The following is a 16159-nucleotide window of genomic DNA, read 5'->3' on the forward strand; positions in this document are numbered from 1 at the left end:
TAGGGCATATAATCAATAATCTTTAAATAGGGTATGAAATTTGTGAAATAATTCTTTCTTCGAGAGAGAACAACCTCCAAGACTAAAATATCTCCTGTTGTAAAATACCTTGAAACTAATTAAAAATTTCCAAACTATAACACCTCCCCGCATTGTAAAAGCTAATGTGGAGAATGTGTATAATTAATACGGTGGTGATGAGTTGCTAGAAGGCCGTACTGGTTCAGGCTTTAATTTGTACAAGTTATTATGTGAAGGTGGGCATATTGATGATACATGTTGTAATTTTGTTGTTGTTGTTACCCAATAGTGTGAGATGGCTTAGGTTCTTCTAACACACACATGACACATGTGAGGCCTATGATCGATTCTTCATCCATAATAGATCCGTGAAAATTGATGATATGTGCTCAGTCAGGCTCATCATCATTATTCTACATACTAGCTACTCCGGCTAGGGATGGCAACGAAGCAGGTAGGGGTGGATTTTTGCTCTACTCGATCTTGTTCTGTCCTACAATAATTCACATAGAACTCGTCCCGTTTTTATTCGTGAGTAGTAAAAAGTTAGGATCTTAATCCGTTTGTGCGGGTATCTATTTCGCCTCTATCTACCCCTATAATTATTAAAATTCAATAAATAAAATTAAATTTTAAAATTTATATAACCATCATCACATATATAACATAAATTAAAATAAAAATTTAAATATAATACAATATTATTAATTATTTTACTAATTATTTTATATATATTACACATTATATATTAAAATTATATATATACCGAAACGAATAAGAGTAGATATTATCTAAACCCAACCTATCTACCCCATTCTTCCCGAATGAATAAGAACGGAATAGATACTCACAAATTCAAGTAGTGTTGCCATGGTAACTCCGACCACTCTGATCTGTGGTGGTCCAGAGATTATATTTATATTGCATGGAACAATAACATGCCTAATATAATAATCGGTGGTTAATTAAAGATAACATATATAAGAATATTTGAAGCATAGAATTAGAAGCCCTGCAAGCGCGCGCAATATAATGCACTAGTCACGCACGTCCCTTGCAATCATTATTATCTCTGCATTTTCCAACTATCCCAATGTATTATCTTCATGCACCCATGCCCATGCCTAAACTTCACGCTTTAACTGTAAAACATTTTAAGACACAAAACATAAATCGTAAACTATTTTATCTCAAAACGTGTAACATTTAATTATTCTGTTAGTTATTATAATTTTATCATGTAATTAAGTTTTTATATTAGATAAAAAGATTTAATTAAGTTTTTTCAAATTATTTTCTGTTACAAATTGTTGGAATTTTAGATGAATTATAAAACACTATAACAGCAAATAGTTTAACATTATTCCATTGTTTTTAAAAAGGAAAAGTATAGGGTACGAACATGTTATCTGCCAACTTTTGCCAATTCTTATTTATAATTGTGTTTTATAGAAGTATGTTGGTGGATGTGTCTAATAATTAATATATTTTAAATACATATATAAAGAGACACATCCAAAAAATATATCTATAAAGACACTTCTATTAAACACAGACATTTTTATTAGACACATCCACGAACACACTTCCATAAAACACAATTATAAATAAGAGTTGGCAGAAGTTGACAGATATATTGTTGGTAACGTAGCCGAACCGTTTTAAAAAAAATAAAAACTAGATTAAATTATAAAAATTAACTTTTAGTTAATAATATTAGTCAACTTTAGAAATTAAGTTTATAATTTATAATTTAAATTTAAGAATTTATAATTAAGATTTAAAATTTAAGATAGCCAAAATAATTTAAAAAAAAGTTAGTTGATGTTGACTAAAAAAGTTAATTACTTAACATTACCCAAATTTAATTACAAATTTTATATAATATATATAAATTTAATTACAAACTTTTCAATGGTAAAACCCTAATTAGACATTTAGTTCTGTCTAACGCAAAGGATTACAATATATATCCTTAGGCTAGCCTTAAAAATGTTATTAGAATATTTGCTTTTCATCAATAATTCTCTTTCAATTTTTTTCTTTTCCTATCAAATATGAAATATCACTGTTAGTTCACTCACCGTGTAAACATTAGAAAGTTTTTGTGAAACTATATATATATATGTTACGTGGGTAACCTGAAGTTGGTGGATTAGGCTTGTGAAATTGGTTCAAGCGTTAAGTGGAGGTAGTCTCCGACTTGATTTGCGTCTGTCGTCCGATTTGTGTGTATGAAAGAATGGGGGTGGTACTTGCAAAGACACTCCGATGCCTAAGTTAGCAAGGGAGCAAGCAGGTTTAGAGAGTATTGGAGCTTAGAGATACCTGAGGAGTGTTAGTGTATTTATAGTGGTGAACCAATAACCACCGTTAGAGTAGTCCCACCTTTTAAGGTGAATAACTATCCATTTATTTTAGGGTAGTTGGGATATGGCTCTTGGTTGAGAGATTTTAGGGGCAGTTACTTATTTGAATAAGTGTTATCTGTCAGCTATCTTTCGAGTCCGACTTCTTTAAGGTGGAGTCCGACTTCTTTAAATTGAGCCTTTTAGTATGTTTGGACTTGGATCATAATATTTTGGGTCAGGATATGAACAATATATATATATCGTTTTGTGGTAGCCAACTAGACATTTCTATATACACATATGACATATCCGATATATATACCCAAACTCAAGAATACTATTGACTAGGGTAAAAGATAATGGAAAGTTTTTAAAAATATCGATACACCGATATTTTAATGATTCTTTAATTATATATATTATATATTTTTTTATAATTAAAATTAACGGTTAAAAATTATTGAAATATCGCTATATGTATACTTAAAAATTTTCGAAAGATAATATATTACTCTAACCAAACTATACGTTGGTAGCCTATATTTATATATGAACCAAAATTAAATCTTGTTTCTATTAAAAACAAAAATGATGCACAAACATATATAAAATAGAGGAGTAATATTCTAAATGAATCAATAAAATAATTAGTGGAATAATTTGGATCCATTTAGGGATGGGGCCCAAGCTGCAAAGGAAATGTGGAGCAAGATTATCGTTTAGTTTGGGTAGTAAATTTAGGGAATCTGAGGAAAATGACGATTTTAGGCACGAGCAGAAGAGTAGGACCCAAGAAGCTTTGCTTAGTCAAGATCAAGATGGCAGTATGCAATGCACGAGCTTCAAATCAATTCCCATTTTCATGTACCAAGAAAAACACTTGCATTTCTCAATGTAAATGTCTAACTTATTCATATTGTTACTACTCTACAATCGTAATACCTGAACTTCTGCTCAGAATATGTCCTTTGTTTTCTTTTACAAATTTATTCCATCTCATCAATTCTTTCAAATCTTTAGACGTTAGTTCTTTTCATCTAGTACTATTCCATTACCATCTTTGAGGAGAGAGAGAGATTTAGAAGTTTTTTTTTTTTTTAATTTTCAGTACAAGTTTTATATATTACTATTATATAGATATATTTTTGGTTTTTTACTGTATTTTCTAACCTAGTAAACTAATGACTAATTCATCGTAGTACTGAGTTTCATTTAAAGATTTTTCGCTGGTGATGATGGCACTTTTTTTTGCTTTTTAGAAAAAAAGATCTTACTTATAGCTATAGATAATCATTTCCTAACATTTTTTAATCAATGATATTTTTCTATTTACTTAAAGGTTCTTTTATGTTGTTATTATCACTGGAAATAAGGGTCAAGTGAGAATTTTCCCTTTTTTGTTTTCAGTCGCAGACTTTTATTTAGGCCCGAAGAAGGAACTGGTTTCTTTTTCTAAAAACATTAGATTTCGTTGAAGAAACCTGGCCTAACTTCTACAATGGAGAAGATAACAAACGAGTATACTCCAAAAAGCCCACATTACACAAGGTTATGGGCTTGGACAATATGACACAAATGATACATGATGGAAAAAAAAAAAGTAACAACATTAGTGGGTGGCGTTCACCCGAAAAGGAGAACAAAGACTTTTCAGAATATAAATAAATTATGTGATGTCAAGATATATTTTTATGTATTAGTTTAACAATTTTATTAACTAAAATTTTACTCAACGAGTTCAAGTTTTACCTTCTAATCTTCTATTGTTCTCTTTCGTAAAATTATAAAGGGAAAAAATTATTTTAAAATAGAGAATTACTAATTGAAAATTCTCCCAAAGACATGATATAACAATATAAGTATATAACTAAATAAATAAATAATGTTAGAGGACTAATATTTGATTTTTACATTTACCTTGTATTTGAATTAGTACTAAAAAACTATTTTTTTTTTAATAAACGCATTTGGATCTTAGCATTTTTCTAGATTAATAATACCCAGCAGATTTTATACTATAAATTTAAAGTTTGGATCGTGTCGGATAAGATTATTTACGAACTTGCAAAGAAAAAATCGCATATGCAATTTTCAAAGTTGTGACAACTAAATATCAATATTTTATTTATGAGAGGAGAAAAATCTTTAAAAGCCGAAATTAGATATTAAAAAGGCAAAAGATAAAAAGGAAAAAGTTGAAAATAATATTTTTATATATGTCAAGACAACCTTTTTCTTTTTCTATTCACCAACACGAAAATAGTTCAATAGTTAGTATAGTTTATTATTTTTAACTAGAAAAAACTACCATTTGTGCCCATAAACTTTACGAACGCTAACAAAAATACCCATGAAAAAAGAAAAGTGACTTTGTACCCATAAAAGGCTGGATCCGTCTGTCGATAGTACCCGAACGTCATTAAAACGTTAGCTCCGTTAAGTTAAAAGCCAACGTGGAACGTTAACTGCTTACCTGGCTTTGAATCAGCAGTCTAACGTGTCCAAGCATAAATATACCGTTATAACATCACCCATTCCCCTAATTTATCCTCAACTGTTTTCCCAATTTCAATTTCAAAACCCTAGAATGTCTAGGAGAAGCAGAGGTAACCAATGTTCTTCGAATGGAAGCATCAGCGAAGAAGGGACTTCGTCTTCCAAGAGGGGTGAAGAGAAGACTTTGTCTGGGAGATGCTTCTGTGGACAGGGTGTGGTGTTGCTACAATCTGGAACCTTAACAAATCCTGGGAGATGGTTCATAAGGTGTCTTCTATAGAAGGTAAGTCTTTTTGTTTTTGTGCTTCTGATCAGATTAACTTATTGTGAATGATTCCTTATTCCTCCCTTTCACACTACAGATGATGGATTGCAAGTATTTTGTATGGGTGGATGAGATTGACGGAGGATGGGAGGGACTGGCAAGAGCCCTTGTTAGAAAAAATCAAGATAGCTCCTGTAGTAACCATGAGGTCAATCTCACTGGGCAAAGAAGAGAGATTGAAGAGAATAGTGTGAAGATCTTGTTAAAGATAGGGAAGCTCCAGGGTGAAATTAGAACTATTAGGTCATGGATTATAACTATTTTTTTGAGTTTACTGATTTGTGTAGGGCTAAATCTACTCCAATTAATCAATATGTAACTGTACTTATGGTGTATGTTGTCCTGGGGTCTTTTTGTGCAGCTTTTTGGTTTCAATGATGATGAATTTAGAAGCTGGTTGGTCTCGATGATGATGAACTTCGAAACTCTGTTACTATCTTCGCTTGTTGTGGAAAAAGTCAAGTTGTGTTATGACATTAATGTCCATGATTGTTAATGTATTTGATATCTGCTAAATTGGAGTTAACTCAATTTTGACAAAAAAAGAAATATAAATGTCATGATTTGTCTTAATCTAGCCAGAAACATGATATTATAAAATACATAGCAAAGTTGTAACCTGGAAATGGAACTAAATATTCATTCCATAAGCTATAATAAACCTTGAAGTAATTTACTCATATGCAGTTATCAACAAAAGCCTCAAAATGAGGGTATGAGTTTGATGTAGTAGTACCAAATCAAATGTACCTAATAGAACCTTTACAAACCATGAACATGAAAGCATCAAGTTGTGTTGTTTAATTACTAGGCATAAGTTACAAAAAAAACCACAATATAAGAGTTCATAGAGCTCTCATTACAGTAAGTACTTCATCAAAAAATAAATTCACACAAGAAAATCCTATTTGTTGGGTGTGGAGTTGCTGCTGCCACTAGAAACCCCATTGTTGTTGCCACTTGAAGATGCTCCTATTGGTGGACGGAACCCAGGTATTGGCCATCTGCCTGGTGTTTGAATTGTGGATGGTGGAGTTGGCATGATTGCATAAATCGTGTAGTGGTACCTCGGCTTGCACCATGCATTGTTTGTCTGGTAACTCTTGGAGGTGGTTGGTTAGTTGGTGATGTAGGCCTAACAACAGAAGGTTGTGGTGTGGTAGGCGTTATGGGAGTAGGTTGTGGTGGGGCAGGTCTGAGGGGAGAAGGTTGTGATGGTGGTGGCCTCTTAATATTTCTCCTCCTAATTGGTCTCTTGGACATGGTTGGCTTTATGATAGGTCTAGGTGGCACATATGCAGTAGAGGAGTTAGAAGGTGGAGGTCTTACTGCCATAGGTTCTTCAGAAGGATTCACACAGTTCAGATCATCAACATTCACCTATAAATGTTGAAAATTGCATTAGCTCAAATTTTTAATGCAAGATAAATTTATCTTCATGCCAATAAGTAGAAGAAGAGAGTGGATATAAATAACTTACATTGGGTGAATCTGAAGCTGATGCTTTAGCATCTGCTGCCTCCAAAGTCTCTTCCCAATACATCTCTTGCTCTCTGGCAGTATCCTCATCAAGATCATCAACACCCATACCTTCAGATCTCACTTCTGCACCCTGTTGCTGACGACCACTACCTGATGCAGCTCATCCACTAGCCATAGCTTCTTTCTTCTTGTCACATCCTCTGCTGTTATGACCAGTCTGAGAAAACAGTAGCAATAATTGCAATTTTAATTTCTTTACAATACAACCAATATGCATAAGTAAACAAATGAGATATGGAATATAAGGTTATACCTTCAGACAATATGTACATTTAATAGGGCCATATCTCCTCTTTGCTCTATGGAGATCAGGATTCTCTCTAGGACCATCTCTACGAGCGTCTCTCTTTTTAGTAGGTCTCCCAATAGGCTTCCTATACACTGGAGGCAACAATGGATAATGGTTTCCCTTCTCCTACTACTCCTGGCTTGGGACAGGTTGAACTGTCCACTGATATGCTAGGTTGTATGCTCCCATAGTAAGCCAGTTGTGAGCAAAGTCCTCGGCCCTGCGATTTTGGTATGCAATGGCAGCACAGGCATGCCTACATGGAAGTCCAGTAAGCTGCCATAACCTACATGAACAAGTCTTTCTCCCCAAGTCTACACTCACCTTCACAGGTAGCCTTTGAACCTCATAGACATTCCCATCTTCATAGTATAAATCTTGTAATAGCTATATCACTCAACTAGATGTACCCAACTACATTTTCTACTGATTCCACTAATAAGATTCCACTAATAAACAAAATCACAAAAGGCACTATAGCTATTATATTGATAAGGTACATTTGTGGACCCATCCAATACACTGATAAAGAGGAAAAAGAAAATTTAATAAACCACTAAACAATTGAGTGGCCTTCCAGTCCTTTATATTTGAAAACTGAATTTAAAAATCATTGCTTCTTTGTTTCATGATGATATCACATCCACCTTATTTAACATAGCTAGTTAAGCTACTGCTTAAATCACCTAATAGGATAATGTTGTAGAACGAATACCAACAAAAAATGCAAACATGACAAGTTCTTATAGAGTGAAATTTGAACAAACCTGCCAAGAGTTTCATATGGCCAGTTCCCGTAGCTCGATAAGCAACAAGATCGCCTAGTAATCGTGCCATTATTTGAAATTTTAGATAAACTCATTCATGAGCCTAATACATCCATTAATCCTTTCCATTATTTATTACATGAAAAATGGGGTTTCAATTATTGATTTATAGAATAATGATTTGAGATATATATGTTATGATGTTTGGTGAGGAATATGTAATAGGCTATGCTTGCTGCCAACCCGTGTAAAATAGTGAATGTTTTCAGAAAAATGTCCCCTGAAAACTATAATTATCTTATGGTGGTGGTGGTATTGTTTTCAACTGTGTAAAATGTGAAGAATTTACCAAATTATATTTTGTTAGGTAGGTATCTCTTCATTGAGTGACAACAATATATAGATAACTTGGTGTAAAACAAGGACATTCAACTAGCGCATAACCAAAGTTTAATCACAATCATCATCACAAAGTTCAGAAAACTGCATATTTGTGAATTAAAATGCCTAATGAAAACAAAATTTAAGCCCTATGCTGATTAGATATAAGGTTTAAATAAAAAACTTCATTCAGGCGATATATCGAGCATGTGGTGTGCAGCAAATTCAGACAGCGTGTTTAGTTCTATGTTGGCATCAAACAACCCAGAAAATTCAGCCAGAGCAAACAAGTGAACAATAAAACACAGAAATCATGTAACTTAACCTACTCAGATCACCAAAACAGAATGAAAAAGTAATAAAATTAAAGAGAAGAAAGACAGGGAAGTAGGGAAAGGGAATTGAACCTGCGCTAATGAGAGGGAAGGACGAAGAAATTGGGCGACGCGGAGGAGCGGCGGTCACATCGGCACAAAAGTTCACCGCCCTTGGTTCCTCGCCGGACTGGAAGATGCGAAGCAGGGGCTGTTCGCGCTGAGACAGAGTGACTACGCGCAAAGGAGGGAAGAAATAGGGAAAGGGAGAAGAAAATGGAAGAAGGATTGGGTGATGCTAGTCGCCGGTGGTGTTTTGGGCGGACGGAGGTGGTTGGGCGGCTTGGTTGGTGGCGTCACTTCAGTACGTGGTTCACGTCTCTCTCTCTGTTAGGGCATGCATAAGGGTGGTGAGGAAGAAGATGGAATGGTGCGAAGTGACTCTAATGTTTCTCTCTCTCTCTTCTATATCTACCTGGAAGGTTCTTAAAAAAATTTAAATTAAAATTCAAAAGCCAGGTAAGCAGTTAACGTTCCACGTTGGCTTTTAACTTAACGGAGCTAACGTTTTAATGATGTTCGGGTACTATCGACAGACGGATCCAGCCTTTCATGGGTACAAAGTCACTTTTCTTCTTTCATGGGTACTTTTGTCAGCATTCGTAAAGTTCATGGGTACAAATGGTAGTTTTTTCTTTTTAACTATTAATCTAATTATTTTAATCTAATAATTTAACAACATATTTTTAATAATATTTAAAAATATTATTAATTAACTGTTAGCACAAAACAGTAAATTCTACTGAATTTCTTCAACATTTATCTCCTAATTTTTGTTTGTGTGTCAAATAAGGAAAGTTAATTAAGTATTATTGGTGAGTTAATAACTTCCACATCACCGTTAAATTATCTAAGAATATTACTTATATAGGAGCAGATTTGTTCTTCTAATACTAGTTTGAAAGTAATATATTTTTTCTTAAGATAGAACATCTTAATCGTTTACTATAAAAAAAACATAAAATACCGTCAGATTTAATAATGGACATTACTAGTAAATTTTTCGATAATTACAAACAAGAATCCATTTTTCGAATTAATTTCTGTCGAATTTAAAATTCTATACTTAAATTTCACGACAAATAGAAGCATAAAAACTATTTTTATTCACACTAAAATTAGCATCAGATTTTTCGTCAGAATTTTTTGACGTAAAAGAATTTCAGAGAAATGCGACGTTTAGGCAACGCTGACCACTCTACCGTAGGAAACAAAATAGTGTTTTTTTCAGGCGTAGAATTCGACAATAAATTATTATTGGCCAAAGTTATATCGCCGGATTGTGTTCGACGATAAATTTACCGATAATATGGTTACCGGCAGATTATTTTTATTATTCCACCGGTACTCAACGTTTTTCTTGTAGTAATTAGATTAATAAATTCATTAAAATCAATTATTAACTTTTTTTAAATTATTATCTTATATCTCATTCAATTTAATATATTTACTAACAACTTTGTTAAATAACCAATTAAGATACCAACCAACTCTATCAATTACAATGTAGTCTCCAACAAAAATCCCAATAACACAAAAAAAACACTCCACAATATTATCCAAACCTAACCCTATTTTGATTTTTTACTATTATTCCTTGTAAAAAAAAAAACAACTGCACACCCCACTTTCCCCTTCCACTCCTACTCACATTGTTCATGCTACCGTCTTCCTCTCCTGCTCTAGTCACATTGTCGCGTCGCCCTATAATTGTTGTTGATCATTCGCTCACTGCAACAATAACCCCAGTCTTCTCACGCCGACGACAATGGCCACAACCCGACGAAGGGAACCAATCAATCCTCCTTCACACTGTTGCGTCGCCTAACTTCGCTGTTGAACCAGCGCTGCAACTCATCTGCCTCAGCAAGGAGCCACCAAAGACGACATCCACTTCGTCACGAAGGAATCTTCGGATGGCACCCACTGTGCCGCGCCCAATCATGTCGTCGACCAGCCCTTACCCAATCTCCTCCCACGCAATTCGTTCGCGTAAAAGGTGGACAAAGAACCCCTCGCCGCTTATTACAACGAATACCCTAAAAAGGTAAATGCGAGATGTTTCTTTTGTGAAACATGGATAGTGCGAAATAAAACAGAGTTGTCCATTCGTTATCTACAGCAATGTGTGTTCAGTTGCTGTCACATGAGTATGGAAACGATGTAATTTTGGACAATAAAGCATTCATTATCTTTTGAGTTTTCACATAACATTTATCAACTGTTCTCTATCTATCACGAATTCATCTAAAACGGGTGAAGTTTCACTCCAAAAATTGTTATCTACATAACAATCTTTTATAAATAAACACGTTACAATAGTTAACGGTACATATAAGTATCACTGTTAAATTTTACATGATAAATTAATAGAAAGATATAACGTGTCCACTGTTTATTATCGTAGAGGACTAAATTAATACTTTTTTTTAGAAATTAATTAGTCCAAAATCAAAATCTTTAGAAACCTGATTATCATTTTACTCTTTAATTACCATAAAATCATTACAATAACATTAATATTAAAATAGTATCAACAACAATATCGTCAAGAACAATAATAAAAGTAACAACAACATTAACGACAACAACAATAATCTATATTCAGTCATTTATATATAATGTCCAATAGAGATGTTCTTTTTTATTAATAAGGCTAATTATATAGTGTCATTATTTGGTATTTAATTTTTTCATAACTTACTTTTTATAGTAAAATTTAAATATTTAAAAATTATTTATTAAATTAAATATTAATTTCTAACATATTTTGATAAGTTAGACACCACTTTTTAGCAGCAATAACAATCATTTAATAAATATTATAGAATATATCAATTTGATATCAAGTTAAATTTTCAACCCTTTTTTTTTATTTCATTTTTCCTTTTTATAGTTAAAATGTTGAATTATAATTAAAAAACTAGATTACGTATACAATATCAAAAACATAATTTAAGAAAAATGTTAGAATTTAATTTTGATATAATATTAATGTAAAACAATTTTCAGTGTAAAATAGTTTTACATGTATATCTAATTATATAATAACGCATCAATAAAAATAATTATTACTTTTTAAATTGAACGCATGAATTATCACAAAAAAGAATGAATATAATTAAACAATGGTGTAAAATATTTTACTTAGTATATCAAAATTAAACTAAATTGTTACTCATTTTAGTTTATTAATATCTCAACATAATATTTTTATGTGTTGTTAAAAATATTATACTAATTTTCTAAAATTCTGATTATCTACTGTCGAAATTATCTAAAATTATAGTTTCATTTATCTGATTAAGTTAGAGAGCTGTTATACATCTAAGTATTTTTGACAATTAAGTTCAATTAAGTTGGATTAAATTCAACAAAAATTACTTTTATTATAGGTAGTGTGTACACATGCGCTTCACTAATGCAAATGAAATTTCGCTTCACTTTGCGTTTGTTCTTCGTGCGCCTCCTCCTCCTTCTATTGGTGGTGTTGTTGCTGCGTTTTGTTTTTGTTTCTTCTTCTCCTCCTCTTTTTCATGTTATTGCAGTCCTTTATTTTTTTTTTTATATTTTCTTCTCTTTTTCTTGGTTTTATTCCTCTCAAGAGAGTAAATCAAGAAGAATTTTGAAAAAATGAAATAAAAAGGAAAAGATAAAAAAAAATATGAAAAAGAAGAAGAAGGGAAAGATGAGGAGGAGAAATTCAAGTGAAACGAAAACTAAATGAAACTAAATTAAACTAAGAAATGAACTGAGATTTCTTAAGGAATAAAACATTTGGTCAATACTTAATAGCAGCATTAAGTGAACCTTAGTTAATTCACAAATGAACTAAAATTAAAAAATGAACCAAAATTTTTTAAGGAATAAAAAATTTTGGTCAATTCTTAACAGCAATATCAAATAAACCTCAATTAATTTATAAATAAACTAAAATTAGTTCAATAGTAAAAAAAACTTTATTTCATGTTAATTCAGTCATTTCTATCGCATGTTGTATATGTTGTTGTTGTCGTCCTTGTTACTACTATTGTTGTTACTCTATTGCGCTGTTAATGTTTTTGCTATTGTTATATTTTACCAGTCGTTATTATCATTGTAGTCCTTAACATGTTAGACAAGAAAATAGATAAATTTTATCTAATAAATCGTAATTAATATAATATTGAAGTTACAATTTTAAAAAGATATCTTAGTAGATCTATTAAATAAAAGAAATATAAATAATTATTTAAAAAAATTAATAATTAATTTTAATTATCTAATTATCTAAATATTAGAATTTAGAGAAAAATTCTACATCCATGTAAAAAATACATGGATGTTATCCAAGTAACTTCCTCCACACGCGCGTTCTCCCACCTCACAGTCGTTTGTTATACACGCACATCATATAACGTATATAACGTAAACCTTCTGCGGCGTGATAAACCTTTCTCAACGTAAACCTTGTTCTCTTCTCGTGTTTTCGTTCTTCTTCTTCTTCTTCTTCAACCTAATAAAATTCCTTGTTCTCCTCTGTTCGCGTTTTTTTTCTCTGCATTATGGATCTGGATTGAGTTTGACGTAATTAGCTTCGTCATTCTTTTTCTTCTTCGTTTTCTTCTTCGATCTGGACTTCTGAATTGAAACAATGAATAAATCAACTTCAAATCAGTTGAATGAGTGCGATTTGGATTATTCTTCCGAAACGTATCAATTTGATGAGGTTTGGATTATTGAATTTTGAATTGAATTCAATGGAATGCAATTGCTAATTTTATTTGAATTGAATTGAATGGACAGAGGTGATCTGAATCTGAATTGAATTGAATTGATAATATCTAAATTATAGACAGAGTTGTTTCGAATTTGGTTTTGTATAATGGATTATCTTTCGTTCACTGTGAGTAACTTTTCGGTTCGGTAAGTATTATAGAGTTGTTTCACCATGAGCATGTGTTTGGTTCGGTATGCAAAAAAGAGTCTGTAAAAAATTAGAGGAAAAAGTTTGTTATTCCACGAAGAAGCAACGTTGAGCGATGTGAACGACCTTCAAAGCCCGTCACGCGTCAAAACAAGAGGCCGGCCCAAGAACAGATTTGGAGCAAACTTGGAAAAAAAGATCTCAAATGCCATGAAGAAAAAGAAAAAGACAACTCCAAGCGAGGTAAAATTGACTTGCTTTCGATTAGGTAAAAATTTAGTTGTGCATTTTGCTAATATACAATTAATTATGTCTTTTTTGTAGTTGAACCTTTTAGACGCTGGATCATCGATTCAGTCAAGCTCCAGTCTTTACAATGCACCAGATATGAATTATCCAAGAGAGGATTATACGAGTTTTAGTTTTTATTAATAGATATTTCTGTTCACCCATGAGCACATTTCAGTTCGACAAGTGTATTAATTTCGATTCACCGAGGTTATAGGTGGGTTAATTTCTGACTGTTGTTAGTCTTTAATGAATAGTCACTTTTTTGTGAAATTCTTTATTCCAAAAGTCAATTTTTTCTTTATTGTGCTATGTTATAGAGTTTAGATGTTTCTAAAACTGAATAGTGATAGAAACATTTTTTTATAATTAGCTCTTTGAATTTCTGTACAGTGTATTTACAATTTTCGGTTCGGCCAGTGTATTAATTTCGGTTCACTGTGTTTTTTAGTGTTCTTAATGTATTGGTAAATACACTGATTCCGATCGCTGGAGAACCTGGAACAAAACAACAGCTCCATCAGATAGGATAAGGAGTAATTAATCTTGAATCAGATATAAATATTAACATTTGATATATACATTGATATTAAAAATAGATATATACATTAACATTTACATTAATATTGACATATATACATTTAAAAGAAGCATTGTTTATTTTTTTAAACAAGTTAAACAAAATATTATTAATTACAATCAGTTAATCATAGTATGTCCTATTTACTATCTAAATCCCCATATGAGAATTTTCAATAAGGGCTGGAGAGGGCAGCAGATGGCTTCGGGAGTCTTATTACTTCAGATTTCCGAATCAGTTAATGTGCTTACATTATAGTGCGGCTTCTCCTTCATTGTCACCATTGTCTTGTTCTGTTTTGCTGTAATGAAAAAAGTTGGTCAATACTTCACTCAATACACCGATAAGCACAAGCATGTATATCTTAATCAAGTCAATTAAAATGTCACAGGCCACCGAACCAAAACTCATTCATGCACAGAATGAAACATGATAAATAATGAAACAGCTAGGAAATGATTGCTGCATGCTATCACAATAATCTTAAACACTGAAAAAATTTGGCCAATACTTCACTCAATACACCGATAAGCACAAGCATGTATATCTTAATCAAGTCTATTAAAATGCCACAGGCCGCCAAACCGAAACTCATTCATGCACAGAATCAAACATCATAAATAATGAAAATACTAGGAAATGATTCTTGCATGCTATCACAATAATGTTAAACACTGAATAAAGTAAAAGGAGGCCGTCGAACTGAACAACATTCATTTGGTGAATAAAAATCACAAAGGCTACTGAACCGAACAACGTTCATGTGGTGAATAAATAGTGATCAACTTTCAATCAACAAGAATAGTATTTCTCCATACAAAAGAAGTTCTGAACAGAGTAACAACCAATTTCAAAGTCCTAGTTAAACTATCCACTTAACTGAATGAAGATAACAACAAATTTCATTCAAAACCCTAGTTATACTGTAAAAATTCAATCACAGTAATCCTAAACCCTGAACAAAGAAAAAGAATGCCACCGAACCGAACAATGTTCATGTGAAGAATAAATCATTTTCAACTTTTAATCATCAAGAATAGTATTTCTCCATGCAAAAGAAGTACTGAATAGAGTAACAACCAATTTCAAAGCCCTAGTTACACTATCCACTGAACTGAATAAAAATAATAACAAATTTCATTCCAAACCCTAGTTATACTGTAAAAATGCATTCACAATAGTTCAATCTACTAAATGAAGCAAATCAATCCAGTAAACCTAAAATGCAACTAGGAGAAACGCGACATTGCAAGATTTCAAATGAACAATAGTTTTTCTCATGCCTTTGTTAGTCTCTGTTACTGTTTTCGTTCGTTTGTGGTCGTTCCTTGCCAAATCTTCTCGCGATTCTTCTGCAGTAGTGGTTTTAGTAGAGAACGTGACTGAAGTTTGAGTGATTTTGAGAGAGATTCGAAGAGAATGAGCAATTTCGTGCGTTTTGAAAAAAAAAAGAAATATTTTTTCATAATGAAGTGCGTGAAAATCACGTTTATTTAATAAGATTAGAAGCGCGTGAATTATTTTAGGTTTGGGCCAACTTAGTTATATGATTATATGTATGTGTAACATCCTGTAGAATTTATTACTCTCAAACTAAAAATAGAATTAACAAATCCCCGCCCTACTTACATAATTGGATGAGACTCCAAAGAATGTTAGTATATATTTATTACACATGCAGGTCAGCTTCATATGGCAACCCTTAAAGAAATGGCATTGAAAAAGAGCTTAGCTTGTAGTTTTCAAGAAGAATATAAAATGAAACATTTTCCGCTTTATATAAAAAAACTTTTTGAAATTAGATCTTATATTAGATATAGAAAATTAGGTATGCTATAA

Source organism: Arachis ipaensis, chromosome B3 (genome assembly GCF_059453495.1).
Source record: "Arachis ipaensis isolate K30076 ecotype BB chromosome B3, ASM5945349v1, whole genome shotgun sequence".
NCBI lineage: Eukaryota > Viridiplantae > Streptophyta > Magnoliopsida > Fabales > Fabaceae > Arachis > Arachis ipaensis.